This window comes from Calonectris borealis, chromosome 13 (genome assembly GCF_964195595.1).
Source record: "Calonectris borealis chromosome 13, bCalBor7.hap1.2, whole genome shotgun sequence".
NCBI classification, from domain to species: Eukaryota; Metazoa; Chordata; class Aves; order Procellariiformes; family Procellariidae; genus Calonectris; species Calonectris borealis.
Window position 1 is genome coordinate 11,521,096 of NC_134324.1, and position 13,750 is coordinate 11,534,845.

A 13,750-nucleotide genomic window follows, 5' to 3' on the forward strand; every position below is an offset into this window, starting at 1 on the left:
CAAGAGATCGTGAAGGCCAGCATCAGCCATGGTTCCTGGCTACTTCATCCCCTAAGCCCCACTTGGAAGGTAGTAGCTTGGCTCCGAAGAGGGTAAGGGATATGTCGAGAATAAGTGGGAGAACATACACAGAGCCCCGGTATTGGTGTGGCTGAGAAGAGACTGCCAAGAGAGCGTAGGTCCAGTATCAGCCCTGGCTCCATCAGTGCCAAGCCGCATGAGGAGCGTGGCCACTTCGGAGCTTGGCCCTGATGAGGGTTTAGGTTAGGTGGGAGAACAGAGACAGAGCGCCGGTGTTGTTGGGGCTGAGCAGGGGCTGCCAAGAGATCGTGAAGGCCAGCATCAGCCATGGTTCCTCGCTACTTCAGGGCCTAAGCCCCACGTGGAGAGTGGTCGCTTGGTAGCTTGGCTCCGATGAGGGTAAGGGATATGTCGAGGATAAGTGGGAGAACAGAGACAGAGCCCCGGTATTGGTGGGGCTGAGAATGGGCTGCCAAAAGATCATGAGGGCCAGCATCAGCCTTGATTCCTGGGTACTTCAGTGCCTAAGCCCCACGTGGAGAGTGGTCGCTTTGGAGCTTGGCTCCGAGGAGCGTAAGGGATAGGTTGATGTTAGGTGCGAGCAGAGACACAGAGCCCCGGTGTTGGTGGGGACGATAACGGGGTGTCAAGAGATCGTGAGGGCCAGCTTCAACCTTGGTTCCTGGCTACTTCAGTGCCTGAGCCCCATGTAGAAGGTGGCCACTTCGGTGCTCGGCCCTGATGAGGGACAGGGCTAGGTTGAGGATAGGAGGGAGAACAGAGACAGAGCCCCGGTGTTGGTGCGGCTGAGCAGGGGCTGCAAAGAGATCGTGAAGGCCAGCATCAGCCATGGTTCCTGGCTACTTCATCCCCTAAGCCCCACTTGGAAGGTAGTAGCTTGGCTCCGACGAGGGTAAGGGATATGTCGAGAATAAGTGGGAGAACATACACAGAGCCCCCGTATTGGTGTGGCTGAGAAGGGGCTGCCAAGAGAGCGTATGTCCAGTATCAGCCCTGGCTCCTGGCTACATCAGTGCCAAGCCGCATGAGGAGGGTGGCCACTTCGGAGCTTGGCCCTGATGAGGGTTTAGGTTAGGTGGGAGAACAGAGACAGAGCCCCGGTGTTGTTGGGGCTGAGAAGGGGCTGCCAAAAGATCGTGAGGGCCAGCATCAGCCTTGATTCCTGGGTACTTCAGTGCCTAAGCCCCACGTGGAGAGTGGTCGCTTTGGAGCTTGGCTCCGAGGAGCGTAAGGGATAGGTTGATGTTAGGTGCGAGCAGAGACACAGAGCCTCGGTGTTGATGGGGACGATAACGGGGTGTCAAGAGATCGTGAGGGCCAGCTTCAACCTTGGCTCCTGGCTACTTCAGTGCCTGAGCCCCATGTAGAAGGTGGCCACTTCTGAGCTCGGCCCTGATGAGGGTCAGGGCTAGGTTGAGGATAGGAGGGAGAACAGAGACAGAGCCCCGGTGTTGGTGCGGCTGAGAAGGGGTTGCCAAGAGATCGTGAAGGCCAGCATCAGCCATTGTTCCTGGCTACTTCAGTGCCAAGCCCCATGTGGAGAGTGGTCGTCCGAAGCTTGCCCCTCATGAGGTTCAGGGCTAGGTTGAGTTTGGGTAGGAGAACAGGCACAGAGCCACGGTGTTATTGGTGCTGATAAGGGGCTGCCAAGAGATCGTGAGGGCCAGCATCAGCCTTGATTCCTGGCTACTTCAGTGCCTAAGCCCCACGTGGAGAGTGGTCGCTTTGGAGCTTGGCTCCGAGGGTGGTAAGAGATAGGTTGATGTTACGTTCGAACAGAGACACAGAGCCCCCGTGTTGGTGGGGACGATAACGGGGTGTCAAGAGATCGTGAGGGCCAGCTTCAACCTTGGTTCCTGGCTACTTCAGTACCTGAGCCCCATGTAGAAGGTGGCCTCTTCTGAGCTCGGCCCTGATGAGGGTCAGGGCTAGGTTGAGGATAGGAGGGAGAACAGAGACAGAGCCCCGGTGTTGGTGCGGCTGAGCAGGGGCTGCCAAAAGATCGTGAAGGCCAGCATCAGCCTTGATTCCTGGGTACTTCAGTGCCTAAGCCCCACGTGGAGAGTGGTCGCTTGGTAGCTTGGCTCCGATGAGGGTAAGGGATATGTCGAGGATAAGTGGGAGAACAGAGACAGAGCCCCGGTATTGGTGGGGCTGAGAATGGGCTGCCAAAAGATCATGAGGGCCAGCATCAGCCTTGATTCCTGGCTACTTCAGTGCCTAAGCCCCACGTGGAGAGTGGTCGCTTTGGAGCTTGGCTCCGAGGAGCGTAAGGGATAGGTTGATGTTAGGTGCGAGCAGAGACACAGAGCCCCGGTGTTGGTGGGGACGATAACGGGGTGTCAAGAGATCGTGAGGGCCAGCTTCAACCTTGGTTCCTGGCTACTTCAGTGCCTGAGCCCCATGTAGAAGGTGGCTACTTCGGTGCTTGGCCCTGATGAGGGACAGGGCTAGGTTGAGGATAGGAGGGAGAACAGAGACAGAGACCCGGTGTTGGTGCGGCTGAGCAGGGGCTGCCAAGAGATCGTGAAGGCCAGCATCAGCCATGGTTCCTGGCTACTTCAGTGCCTAAGCCCCACGTGGAGAGTGGTCGCTTGGTAGCTTGGCTCCGATGAGGGTAAGGGATATGTCGAGGATAAGTGGGAGAACAGACACAGAGCCCCGGTATTGGTGGGGCTGAGAATGGGCTGCCAAAAGATCGTGAGGGCCAGCATCAGCCTTGATTCCTGGCTACTTCAGTGCCTGAGCCCCATGTAGAAGGTGGCCTCTTCTGAGCTCGGCCCTGATGAGGGTCAGGGCTAGGTTGAGGATAGGAGGGAGAACAGAGACAGAGCCCCGGTGTTGGTGCGGGTGATCAGGGGCTGCCAAAAGATCGTGAGGGCCAGCATCAGCCTTGATTCCTGGGTACTTCATTGCCTAAGCCCCACGTGGAGAGTGGTCGCTTTGGAGCTTGGCTCCGAGGAGCGTAAGGGATAGGTTGATGTTAGGTGCGAGCAGAGACACAGAGCCCCGGTGTTGGTGGGGACGATAACGGGGTGTCAAGAGATCGTGAGGGCCAGCTTCAACCTTGGCTCCTGGCTACTTCAGTGCCTGAGCCCCATGTAGAAGGTGGCCACTTCGGAGCTCGGCCCTGATGAGGGACAGGGCTAGGTTGAGGATAGGAGGGAGAACAGAGACAGAGCCCCGGTGTTGGTGCGGCTGAGAAGGGGTTGCCAAGAGATCGTGAAGGCCAGCATCAGCCTTGATTCCTGGCTACTTCAGTGCCAAGCCCCATGTGGAGAGTGGTCGCTCCGAAGCTTGCCCCTCATGAGGTTCAGGGCTAGGTTGAGGTAGGGTGGGAGAACAGGCACAGAGCCACGGTGTTATTGGTGCTGATAAGGGGCTGCCAAGAGATCGTGAGGGCCAGCATCAGCCTTGATTCCTGGCTACTTCAGTGCCTAAGCCCCACGTGGAGAGTGGTCGCTTTGGAGCTTGGCTCCGAGGAGGGTAAGAGATAGGTTGATGTTACGTTCGAACAGTGACACAGAGCCCCGGTGTTGGTGGGGACGATAACGGGGTGTCAAGAGATCGTGAGGGACAGCTTCAACCTTGGTTCCTGGCTACTTCAGTACCTGAGCCCCATGTAGAAGGTGGCCTCTTCTGAGCTCGGCCCTGATGAGGGTCAGGGCTAGGTTGAGGATAGGAGGGAGAACAGAGACAGAGCCCCGGTGTTGGTGCGGCTGAGCAGGGGCTGCAAAGAGATCGTGAAGGCCAGCATCAGCCATGGTTCCTGGCTACTTCATCCCCTAAGCCCCACTTGGAAGGTAGTAGCTTGGCTCCGAAGAGGGTAAGGGATATGTCGAGAATAAGTGGGAGAACAGAGACAGAGCCCCGGTATTGGTGTGGCTGAGAAGGGACTGCCAAGAGAGCGTATGTCCAGTATCAGCCCTGGCTCCTGGCTACATCAGTGCCAAGCCGCATGAGGAGGGTGGCCACTTCGGAGCTTGGCCCTGATGAGGGTTTAGGTTAGGTGGGAGAACAGAGACAGAGCCCCGGTGTTGTTGGGGCTGAGAAGGGGCTGCCAAGAGATCGTGAAGGCCAGCATCAGCCATGGTTCCTCGCTACTTCAGCGCCTAAGCCCCACGTGGAGAGAGGTCGCTTGGTAGCTTGGCTCCGATGAGGGTAAGGGATATGTCGAGGATAAGTGGGAGAACAGACAAAGAGCCCCGGTATTGGTGTGGCTGAGAAGAGACTGCCAAGAGACCGTAGGTCCAGTATCAGCCCTGGCTCCATCAGTGCCAAGCCGCATGAGGAGGGTGGCCACTTCGGAGCTTGGCCCTGATGAGGGTTTAGGTTAGGTGGGAGAACAGAGACAGAGCCCCGGTGTTGTTGGGGCTGAGCAGGGGCTGCCAAGAGATCGTGAAGGCCAGCATCAGCCTTGATTCCTCGCTACTTCAGGGCCTAAGCCCCACGTGGAGAGTGGTCGCTTGGTAGCTTGGCTCCGATGAGGGTAAGGGATATGTCGAGGATAAGTGGGAGAACAGAGACAGAGCCCCGGTGTTGGTGGGGCTGAGAATGGGCTGCCAAAAGATTGTGAGGGCCAGCATCAGCCTTGATTCCTGGCTACTTCAGTGCCTAAGCCCCACGTGGAGAGTGGTCGCTTTGGAGCTTGGCTCCGAGGAGCGTAAGGGATAGGTTGATGTTAGGTGCGAGTAGAGACACAGAGCCCCGGTGTTGGTGGGGACGATAACGGGGTGTCAAGAGATCGTGAGGGCCAGCTTCAACCTTGGCTCCTGGCTACTTCAGTACCTGAGCCCCATTGTAGAAGGTGGCCACTTCTGAGCTCGGCCCTGATGAGGGTCAGGGCTAGGTTGAGGATAGGAGGGAGAACAGAGACAGAGCCCCGGTGTTGGTGCGGCTGAGAAGGGGTTGCCAAGAGATCGTGAAGGCCAGCATCAGCCATTGTTCCTGGCTACTTCAGTGCCAAGCCCCATGTGGAGAGTGGTCGTCCGAAGCTTGCCCCTCATGAGGTTCAGGGCTAGGTTGAGTTTGGGTAGGAGAACAGGCACAGAGCCACGGTGTTATTGGTGCTGATAAGGGGCTGCCAAGAGATCGTGAGGGCCAGCATCAGCCTTGATTCCTGGCTACTTCAGTGCCTAAGCCCCACGTGGAGAGTGGTCGCTTTGGAGCTTGGCTCCGAGGGTGGTAAGAGATAGGTTGATGTTAGGTGCGAGCAGAGACACAGAGCCCCGGTGTTGGTGGGGACGATAACGGGGTGTCAAGAGATCGTGAGGGCCAGCTTCAACCTTGGCTCCTGGCTACTTCAGTACCTGAGCCCCATGTAGAAGGTGGCCTCTTCTGAGCTCGGCCCTGATGAGGGTCAGGGCTAGGTTGAGGATAGGAGGGAGAACAGAGACAGAGCCCCGGTGTTGGTGCGGCTGAGCAGGGGCTGCCAAAAGATCGTGAAGGCCAGCATCAGCCTTGATTCCTGGGTACTTCAGTGCCTAAGCCCCACGTGGAGAGTGGTCGCTTTGGAGCTTGGCTCCGAGGAGCGTAAGGGATAGGTTGATGTTAGGTGCGAGCAGAGACACAGAGCCCCGGTGTTGGTGGGGACGATAACGGGGTGTCAAGAGATCGTGAGGGCCAGCTTCAACCTTGGCTCCTGGCTACTTCAGTACCTGAGCCCCATGTAGAAGGTGGCCTCTTCTGAGCTCGGCCCTGATGAGGGTCAGGGCTAGGTTGAGGATAGGAGGGAGAACAGAGACAGAGTCCCGTGTTGGTGCGGCTGAGCAGGGGCTGCCAAGAGATCGTGAGGGCCAGCATCAGCCTTGATTCCTGGCTACTTCAGTGCCTAAGCCCCACGTGGAGAGTGGTCGCTTTGGAGCTTGGCTCCGAGGAGGGTAAGTGATAGTTTGATGTTAGGTGCGAGCGGAGACACAGAGCCTCGGTGTTGATGGGGACGATAACGGGGTGTCAAGAGATCGTGAGGGCCAGCTTCAACCTTGGCTCCTGGCTACTTCAGTGCCTGAGCCCCATGTAGAAGGTGGCCACTTCGGAGCTCGGCCCTGATGAGGGACAGGGCTAGGTTGAGGATAGGAGGGAGAACAGAGACAGAGCCCCGGTGTTGGTGCGGCTGAGAAGGGGTTGCCAAGAGATCGTGAAGGCTAACATCAGCCATTGTTCCTGGCTACTTCAGTGCCAAGCCCCATGTGGAGAGTGGTCGCTCCGAAGCTTGCCCCTCATGAGGTTCAGGGCTAGGTTGAGGTAGGGTGGGAGAACAGGCACAGAGCCACGGTGTTATTGGTGCTGATAAGGGGCTGCCAAGAGATCGTGAGGGCCAGCATCAGCCTTGATTCCTGGCTACTTCAGTGCCTAAGCTTCACGTTGAGAGTGGTCGCTTTGGAGCTTGGCTCCGAGGGTGGTAAGAGATAGGTTGATGTTACGTTCGAACAGTGACACAGAGCCCCGGTGTTGGTGGGGACAATAACGGGGTGTCAAGAGATCGTGAGGGCCAGCTTCAACCTTGGTTCCTGCCTACTTCAGTACCTGAGCCCCATCTAGAAGGTGGCCTCTTCTGAGCTCGGCCCTGATGAGTGTCAGGGCTAGGTTGAGGATAGGAGGGAGAACAGAGACAGAGCCCCGGTGTTGGTGCGGCTGAGCAGGGGCTGCCAAGAGATCGTGAAGGCCAGCATCAGCCATGGTTCCTCGCTACTTCAGGGCCTAAGCCCCACGTGGAGAGTGGTCGCTTGGTAGCTTGGCTCCGATGAGGGTAAGGGATATGTCGAGGATAAGTGGGAGAACAGAGACAGAGCCCCGGTATTGGTGGGGCTGAGAATGGGCTGCCAAAAGATCATGAGGGCCAGCATCAGCCTTGATTCCTGGCTACTTCAGTGCCTAAGCCCCACGTGGAGAGTGGTCGCTTTGGAGCTTGGCTCCGAGGAGCGTAAGGGATAGGTTGATGTTAGGTGCGAGCAGAGACACAGAGCCCCGGTGTTGGTGGGGACGATAACGGGGTGTCAAGAGATCGTGAGGGCCAGCTTCAACCTTGGTTCCTGGCTACTTCAGTGCCTGAGCCCCATGTAGAAGGTGGCTACTTCGGTGCTTGGCCCTGATGAGGGACAGGGCTAGGTTGAGGATAGGAGGGAGAACAGAGACAGAGACCCGGTGTTGGTGCGGCTGAGCAGGGGCTGCCAAGAGATCGTGAAGGCCAGCATCAGCCATGGTTCCTGGCTACTTCAGTGCCTAAGCCCCACGTGGAGAGTGGTCGCTTGGTAGCTTGGCTCCGATGAGGGTAAGGGATATGTCGAGGATAAGTGGGAGAACAGACACAGAGCCCCGGTATTGGTGGGGCTGAGAATGGGCTGCCAAAAGATCGTGAGGGCCAGCATCAGCCTTGATTCCTGGCTACTTCAGTGCCTGAGCCCCATGTAGAAGGTGGCCTCTTCTGAGCTCGGCCCTGATGAGGGTCAGGGCTAGGTTGAGGATAGGAGGGAGAACAGAGACAGAGCCCCGGTGTTGGTGCGGGTGATCAGGGGCTGCCAAAAGATCGTGAGGGCCAGCATCAGCCTTGATTCCTGGGTACTTCAGTGCCTAAGCCCCACGTGGAGAGTGGTCGCTTTGGAGCTTGGCTCCGAGGAGCGTAAGGGATAGGTTGATGTTAGGTGCGAGCAGAGACACAGAGCCCCGGTGTTGGTGGGGACGATAACGGGGTGTCAAGAGATCGTGAGGGCCAGCTTCAACCTTGGCTCCTGGCTACTTCAGTGCCTGAGCCCCATGTAGAAGGTGGCCACTTCGGAGCTCGGCCCTGATGAGGGACAGGGCTAGGTTGAGGATAGGAGGGAGAACAGAGACAGAGCCCCGGTGTTGGTGCGGCTGAGAAGGGGTTGCCAAGAGATCGTGAAGGCCAGCATCAGCCTTGATTCCTGGCTACTTCAGTGCCAAGCCCCATGTGGAGAGTGGTCGCTCCGAAGCTTGCCCCTCATGAGGTTCAGGGCTAGGTTGAGGTAGGGTGGGAGAACAGGCACAGAGCCACGGTGTTATTGGTGCTGATAAGGGGCTGCCAAGAGATCGTGAGGGCCAGCATCAGCCTTGATTCCTGGCTACTTCAGTGCCTAAGCCCCACGTGGAGAGTGGTCGCTTTGGAGCTTGGCTCCGAGGAGGGTAAGAGATAGGTTGATGTTACGTTCGAACAGTGACACAGAGCCCCGGTGTTGGTGGGGACGATAACGGGGTGTCAAGAGATCGTGAGGGACAGCTTCAACCTTGGTTCCTGGCTACTTCAGTACCTGAGCCCCATGTAGAAGGTGGCCTCTTCTGAGCTCGGCCCTGATGAGTGTCAGGGCTAGGTTGAGGATAGGAGGGAGAACAGAGACAGAGCCCCGGTGTTGTTGCGGCTGAGCAGGGGCTGCAAAGAGATCGTGAAGGCCAGCATCAGCCATGGTTCCTGGCTACTTCATCCCCTAAGCCCCACTTGGAAGGTAGTAGCTTGGCTCCGAAGAGGGTAAGGGATATGTCGAGAATAAGTGGGAGAACAGAGACAGAGCCCCGGTATTGGTGTGGCTGAGAAGGGACTGCCAAGAGAGCGTATGTCCAGTATCAGCCCTGGCTCCTGGCTACATCAGTGCCAAGGCGCATGAGGAGGGTGGCCACTTCGGAGCTTGGCCCTGATGAGGGTTTAGGTTAGGTGGGAGAACAGAGACAGAGCCCCGGTGTTGTTGGGGCTGAGAAGGGGCTGCCAAGAGATCGTGAAGGCCAGCATCAGCCATGGTTCCTCGCTACTTCAGCGCCTAAGCCCCACGTGGAGAGAGGTCGCTTGGTAGCTTGGCTCCGATGAGGGTAAGGGATATGTCGAGGATAAGTGGGAGAACAGACACAGAGCCCCGGTATTGGTGGGGCTGAGAATGGGCTGCCAAAAGATCGTGAGGGCCAGCATCAGCCTTGATTCCTGGCTACTTCAGTGCCTGAGCCCCATGTAGAAGGTGGCCTCTTCTGAGCTCGGCCCTGATGAGGGTCAGGGCTAGGTTGAGGATAGGAGGGAGAACAGAGACAGAGCCCCTCTGTTGGTGCGGCTGAGCAGGGGCTGCCAAAAGATCGTGAGGGCCAGCATCAGCCTTGATTCCTGGGTACTTCAGTGCCTAAGCCCCACGTGGAGAGTGGTCGCTTTGGAGCTTGGCTCCGAGGAGGGTAAGGGATAGGTTGATGTTAGGTGCGAGCGGAGACACAGAGCCCCGGTGTTGGTGGGGACGATAACGGGGTGTCAAGAGATCGTGAGGGCCAGCTTCAACCTTGGCTCCTGGCTACTTCAGTGCCTGAGCCCCATGTAGAAGGTGGCCACTTCGGAGCTCGGCCCTGATGAGGGACAGGGCTAGGTTGAGGATAGGAGGGAGAACAGAGACAGAGCCCCGGTGTTGGTGCGGCTGAGAAGGGGTTGCCAAGAGATCGTGAAGGCCAGCATCAGCCTTGATTCCTGGCTACTTCAGTGCCAAGCCCCATGTGGAGAGTGGTCGCTCCGAAGCTTGCCCCTCATGAGGTTCAGGGCTAGGTTGAGGTAGGGTGGGAGAACAGGCACAGAGCCACGGTGTTATTGGTGCTGATAAGGGGCTGCCAAGAGATCGTGAGGGCCAGCATCAGCCTTGATTCCTGGCTACTTCAGTGCCTAAGCCCCACGTGGAGAGTGGTCGCTTTGGAGCTTGGCTCCGAGGAGGGTAAGAGATAGGTTGATGTTACGTTCGAACAGAGACACAGAGCCCCGGTGTTGGTGGGGACGATAACGGGGTGTCAAGAGATCGTGAGGGACAGCTTCAACCTTGGTTCCTGGCTACTTCAGTACCTGAGCCCCATGTAGAAGGTGGCCTCTTCTGAGCTCGGCCCTGATGAGTGTCAGGGCTAGGTTGAGGATAGGAGGGAGAACAGAGACAGAGCCCCGGTGTTGGTGCGGCTGAGCAGGGGCTGCAAAGAGATCGTGAAGGCCAGCATCAGCCATGGTTCCTGGCTACTTCATCCCCTAAGCCCCACTTGGAAGGTAGTAGCTTGGCTCCGAAGAGGGTAAGGGATATGTCGAGAATAAGTGGGAGAACAGAGACAGAGCCCCGGTATTGGTGTGGCTGAGAAGGGACTGCCAAGAGAGCGTATGTCCAGTATCAGCCCTGGCTCCTGGCTACATCAGTGCCAAGCCGCATGAGGAGGGTGGCCACTTCGGAGCTTGGCCCTGATGAGGGTTTAGGTTAGGTGGGAGAACAGAGACAGAGCCCCGGTGTTGTTGGGGCTGAGAAGGGGCTGCCAAGAGATCGTGAAGGCCAGCATCAGCCATGGTTCCTCGCTACTTCAGCGCCTAAGCCCCACGTGGAGAGAGGTCGCTTGGTAGCTTGGCTCCGATGAGGGTAAGGGATATGTCGAGGATAAGTGGGAGAACAGAGACAGAGCCCCGGTGTTGGTGGGGCTGAGAATGGGCTGCCAAAAGATTGTGAGGGCCAGCATCAGCCTTGATTCCTGGCTACTTCAGTGCCTAAGCCCCACGTGGAGAGTGGTCGCTTTGGAGCTTGGCTCCGAGGAGCGTAAGGGATAGGTTGATGTTAGGTGCGAGTAGAGACACAGAGCCCCGGTGTTGGTGGGGACGATAACGGGGTGTCAAGAGATCGTGAGGGCCAGCTTCAACCTTGGCTCCTGGCTACTTCAGTACCTGAGCCCCATTGTAGAAGGTGGCCTCTTCTGAGCTCGGCCCTGATGAGGGTCAGGGCTAGGTTGAGGATAGGAGGGAGAACAGAGACAGAGTCCCGTGTTGGTGCGGCTGAGCAGGGGCTGCCAAGAGATCGTGAGGGCCAGCATCAGCCTTGATTCCTGGCTACTTCAGTGCCTAAGCCCCACGTGGAGAGTGGTCGCTTTGGAGCTTGGCTCCGAGGAGGGTAAGTGATAGTTTGATGTTAGGTGCGAGCGGAGACACAGAGCCTCGGTGTTGGTGGGGACGATAACGGGGTGTCAAGAGATCGTGAGGGCCAGCTTCAACCTTGGCTCCTGGCTACTTCAGTGCCTGAGCCCCATGTAGAAGGTGGCCACTTCGGAGCTCGGCCCTGATGAGGGACAGGGCTAGGTTGAGGATAGGAGGGAGAACAGAGACAGAGCCCCGGTGTTGGTGCGGCTGAGAAGGGGTTGCCAAGAGATCGTGAAGGCCAGCATCAGCCATTGTTCCTGGCTACTTCAGTGCCAAGCCCCATGTGGAGGGTGCCCGCTCCGAAGCTTGCCCCTCATGAGGTTCAGGGCTAGGTTGAGGTAGCGTGGGAGAACAGGCACAGAGCCACGGTGTTATTGGTGCTGATAAGGGGCTGCCAAGAGATCGTGAGGGCCAGCATCAGCCTTGATTCCTGGGTACTTCAGTGCCTAAGCCCCACGTGGAGAGTGGTCGCTTTGGAGCTTGGCTCCGAGGGTGGTAAGAGATAGGTTGATGTTACGTTCGAACAGAGACACAGAGCCCCGGTGTTGGTGGGGACGATAACGGGGTGTCAAGAGATCGTGAGGGCCAGCTTCAACCTTGGTTCCTGGCTACTTCAGTGCCTGAGCCCCATGTAGAAGGTGGCCTCTTCTGAGCTCGGACCTGATGAGTGTCAGGGCTAGGTTGAGGATAGGAGGGAGAACAGAGACAGAGCCCCGGTGTTGGTGCGGCTGAGCAGGGGCTGCAAAGAGATCGTGAAGGCCAGCATCAGCCATGGTTCCTGGCTACTTCATCCCCTAAGCCCCACTTGGAAGGTAGTAGCTTGGCTCCGAAGAGGGTAAGGGATATGTCGAGAATAACTGGGAGAACATACACAGAGCCCCGGTATCGGTGTGGCTGAGAAGAGACTGCCAAGAGAGCGTAGGTCCAGTATCAGCCCTGGCTCCATCAGTGCCAAGCCGCATGAGGAGCGTGGCCACTTCGGAACTTGGCCCTGATGAGGGTTTAGGTTAGGTGGGAGAACAGAGACAGAGCGCCGGTGTTGTTGGGGCTGAGCAGGGGCTGCCAAGAGATCGTGAAGGCCAGCATCAGCCATGGTTCCTCGCTACTTCAGGGCCTAAGCCCCACGTGGAGAGTGGTCGCTTGGTAGCTTGGCTCCGATGAGGGTAAGGGATATGTCGAGGATAAGTGGGAGAACAGAGACAGAGCCCCGGTATTGGTGGGGCTGAGAATGGGCTGCCAAAAGATCATGAGGGCCAGCATCAGCCTTGATTCCTGGCTACTTCAGTGCCTAAGCCCCACGTGGAGAGTGGTCGCTTTGGAGCTTGGCTCCGAGGAGCGTAAGGGATAGGTTGATGTTAGGTGCGAGCAGAGACACAGAGCCCCGGTGTTGGTGGGGACGATAACGGGGTGTCAAGAGATCGTGAGGGCCAGCTTCAACCTTGGTTCCTGGCTACTTCAGTGCCTGAGCCCCATGTAGAAGGTGGCCACTTCGGTGCTCGGCCCTGATGAGGGACAGGGCTAGGTTGAGGATAGGAGGGAGAACAGAGACAGAGCCCCGGTGTTGGTGCGGCTGAGCAGGGGCTGCAAAGAGATCGTGAAGGCCAGCATCAGCCATGGTTCCTGGCTACTTCATCCCCTAAGCCCCACTTGGAAGGTAGTAGCTTGGCTCCGACGAGGGTAAGGGATATGTCGAGAATAAGTGGGAGAACATACACAGAGCCCCCGTATTGGTGTGGCTGAGAAGGGGCTGCCAAGAGAGCGTATGTCCAGTATCAGCCCTGGCTCCTGGCTACATCAGTGCCAAGCCGCATGAGGAGGGTGGCCACTTCGGAGCTTGGCCCTGATGAGGGTTTAGGTTAGGTGGGAGAACAGAGACAGAGCCCCGGTGTTGTTGGGGCTGAGAAGGGGCTGCCAAAAGATCGTGAGGGCCAGCATCAGCCTTGATTCCTGGCTACTTCAGTGCCTGAGCCCCATGTAGAAGGTGGCCTCTTCTGAGCTCGGCCCTGATGAGGGTCAGGGCTAGGTTGAGGATAGGAGGGAGAACAGAGACAGAGCCCCGGTGTTGGTGCGGGTGAGCAGGGGCTGCCAAAAGATCGTGAGGGCCAGCATCAGCCTTGATTCCTGGCTACTTCAGTGCCTAAGCCCCACGTGGAGAGTGGTCGCTTTGGAGCTTGGCTCCGAGGAGCGTAAGGGATAGGTTGATGTTAGGTGCGAGCAGAGACACAGAGCCTCGGTGTTGATGGGGACGATAACGGGGTGTCAAGAGATCGTGAGGGCCAGCTTCAACCTTGGCTCCTGGCTACTTCAGTGCCTGAGCCCCATGTAGAAGGTGGCCACTTCGGAGCTCGGCCCTGATGAGGGTCAGGGCTAGGTTGAGGATAGGAGGGAGAACAGAGACAGAGCCCCGGTGTTGGTGCGGCTGAGAAGGGGTTGCCAAGAGATCGTGAAGGCCAGCATCAGCCATTGTTCCTGGCTACTTCAGTGCCAAGCCCCATGTGGAGAGTGGTCGCTCCGAAGCTTGCCCCTCATGAGGTTCAGGGCTAGGTTGAGTTTGGGTAGGAGAACAGGCACAGAGCCACGGTGTTATTGGTGCTGATAAGGGGCTGCCAAGAGATCGTGAGGGCCAGCATCAGCCTTGATTCCTGGCTACTTCAGTGCCTAAGCCCCACGTGGAGAGTGGTCGCTTTGGAGCTTGGCTCCGAGGGTGGTAAGAGATAGGTTGATGTTACGTTCGAACAGAGACACAGAGCCCCGGTGTTGGTGGGGACGATAACGGGGTGTCAAGAGATCGTGAGGGCCAGC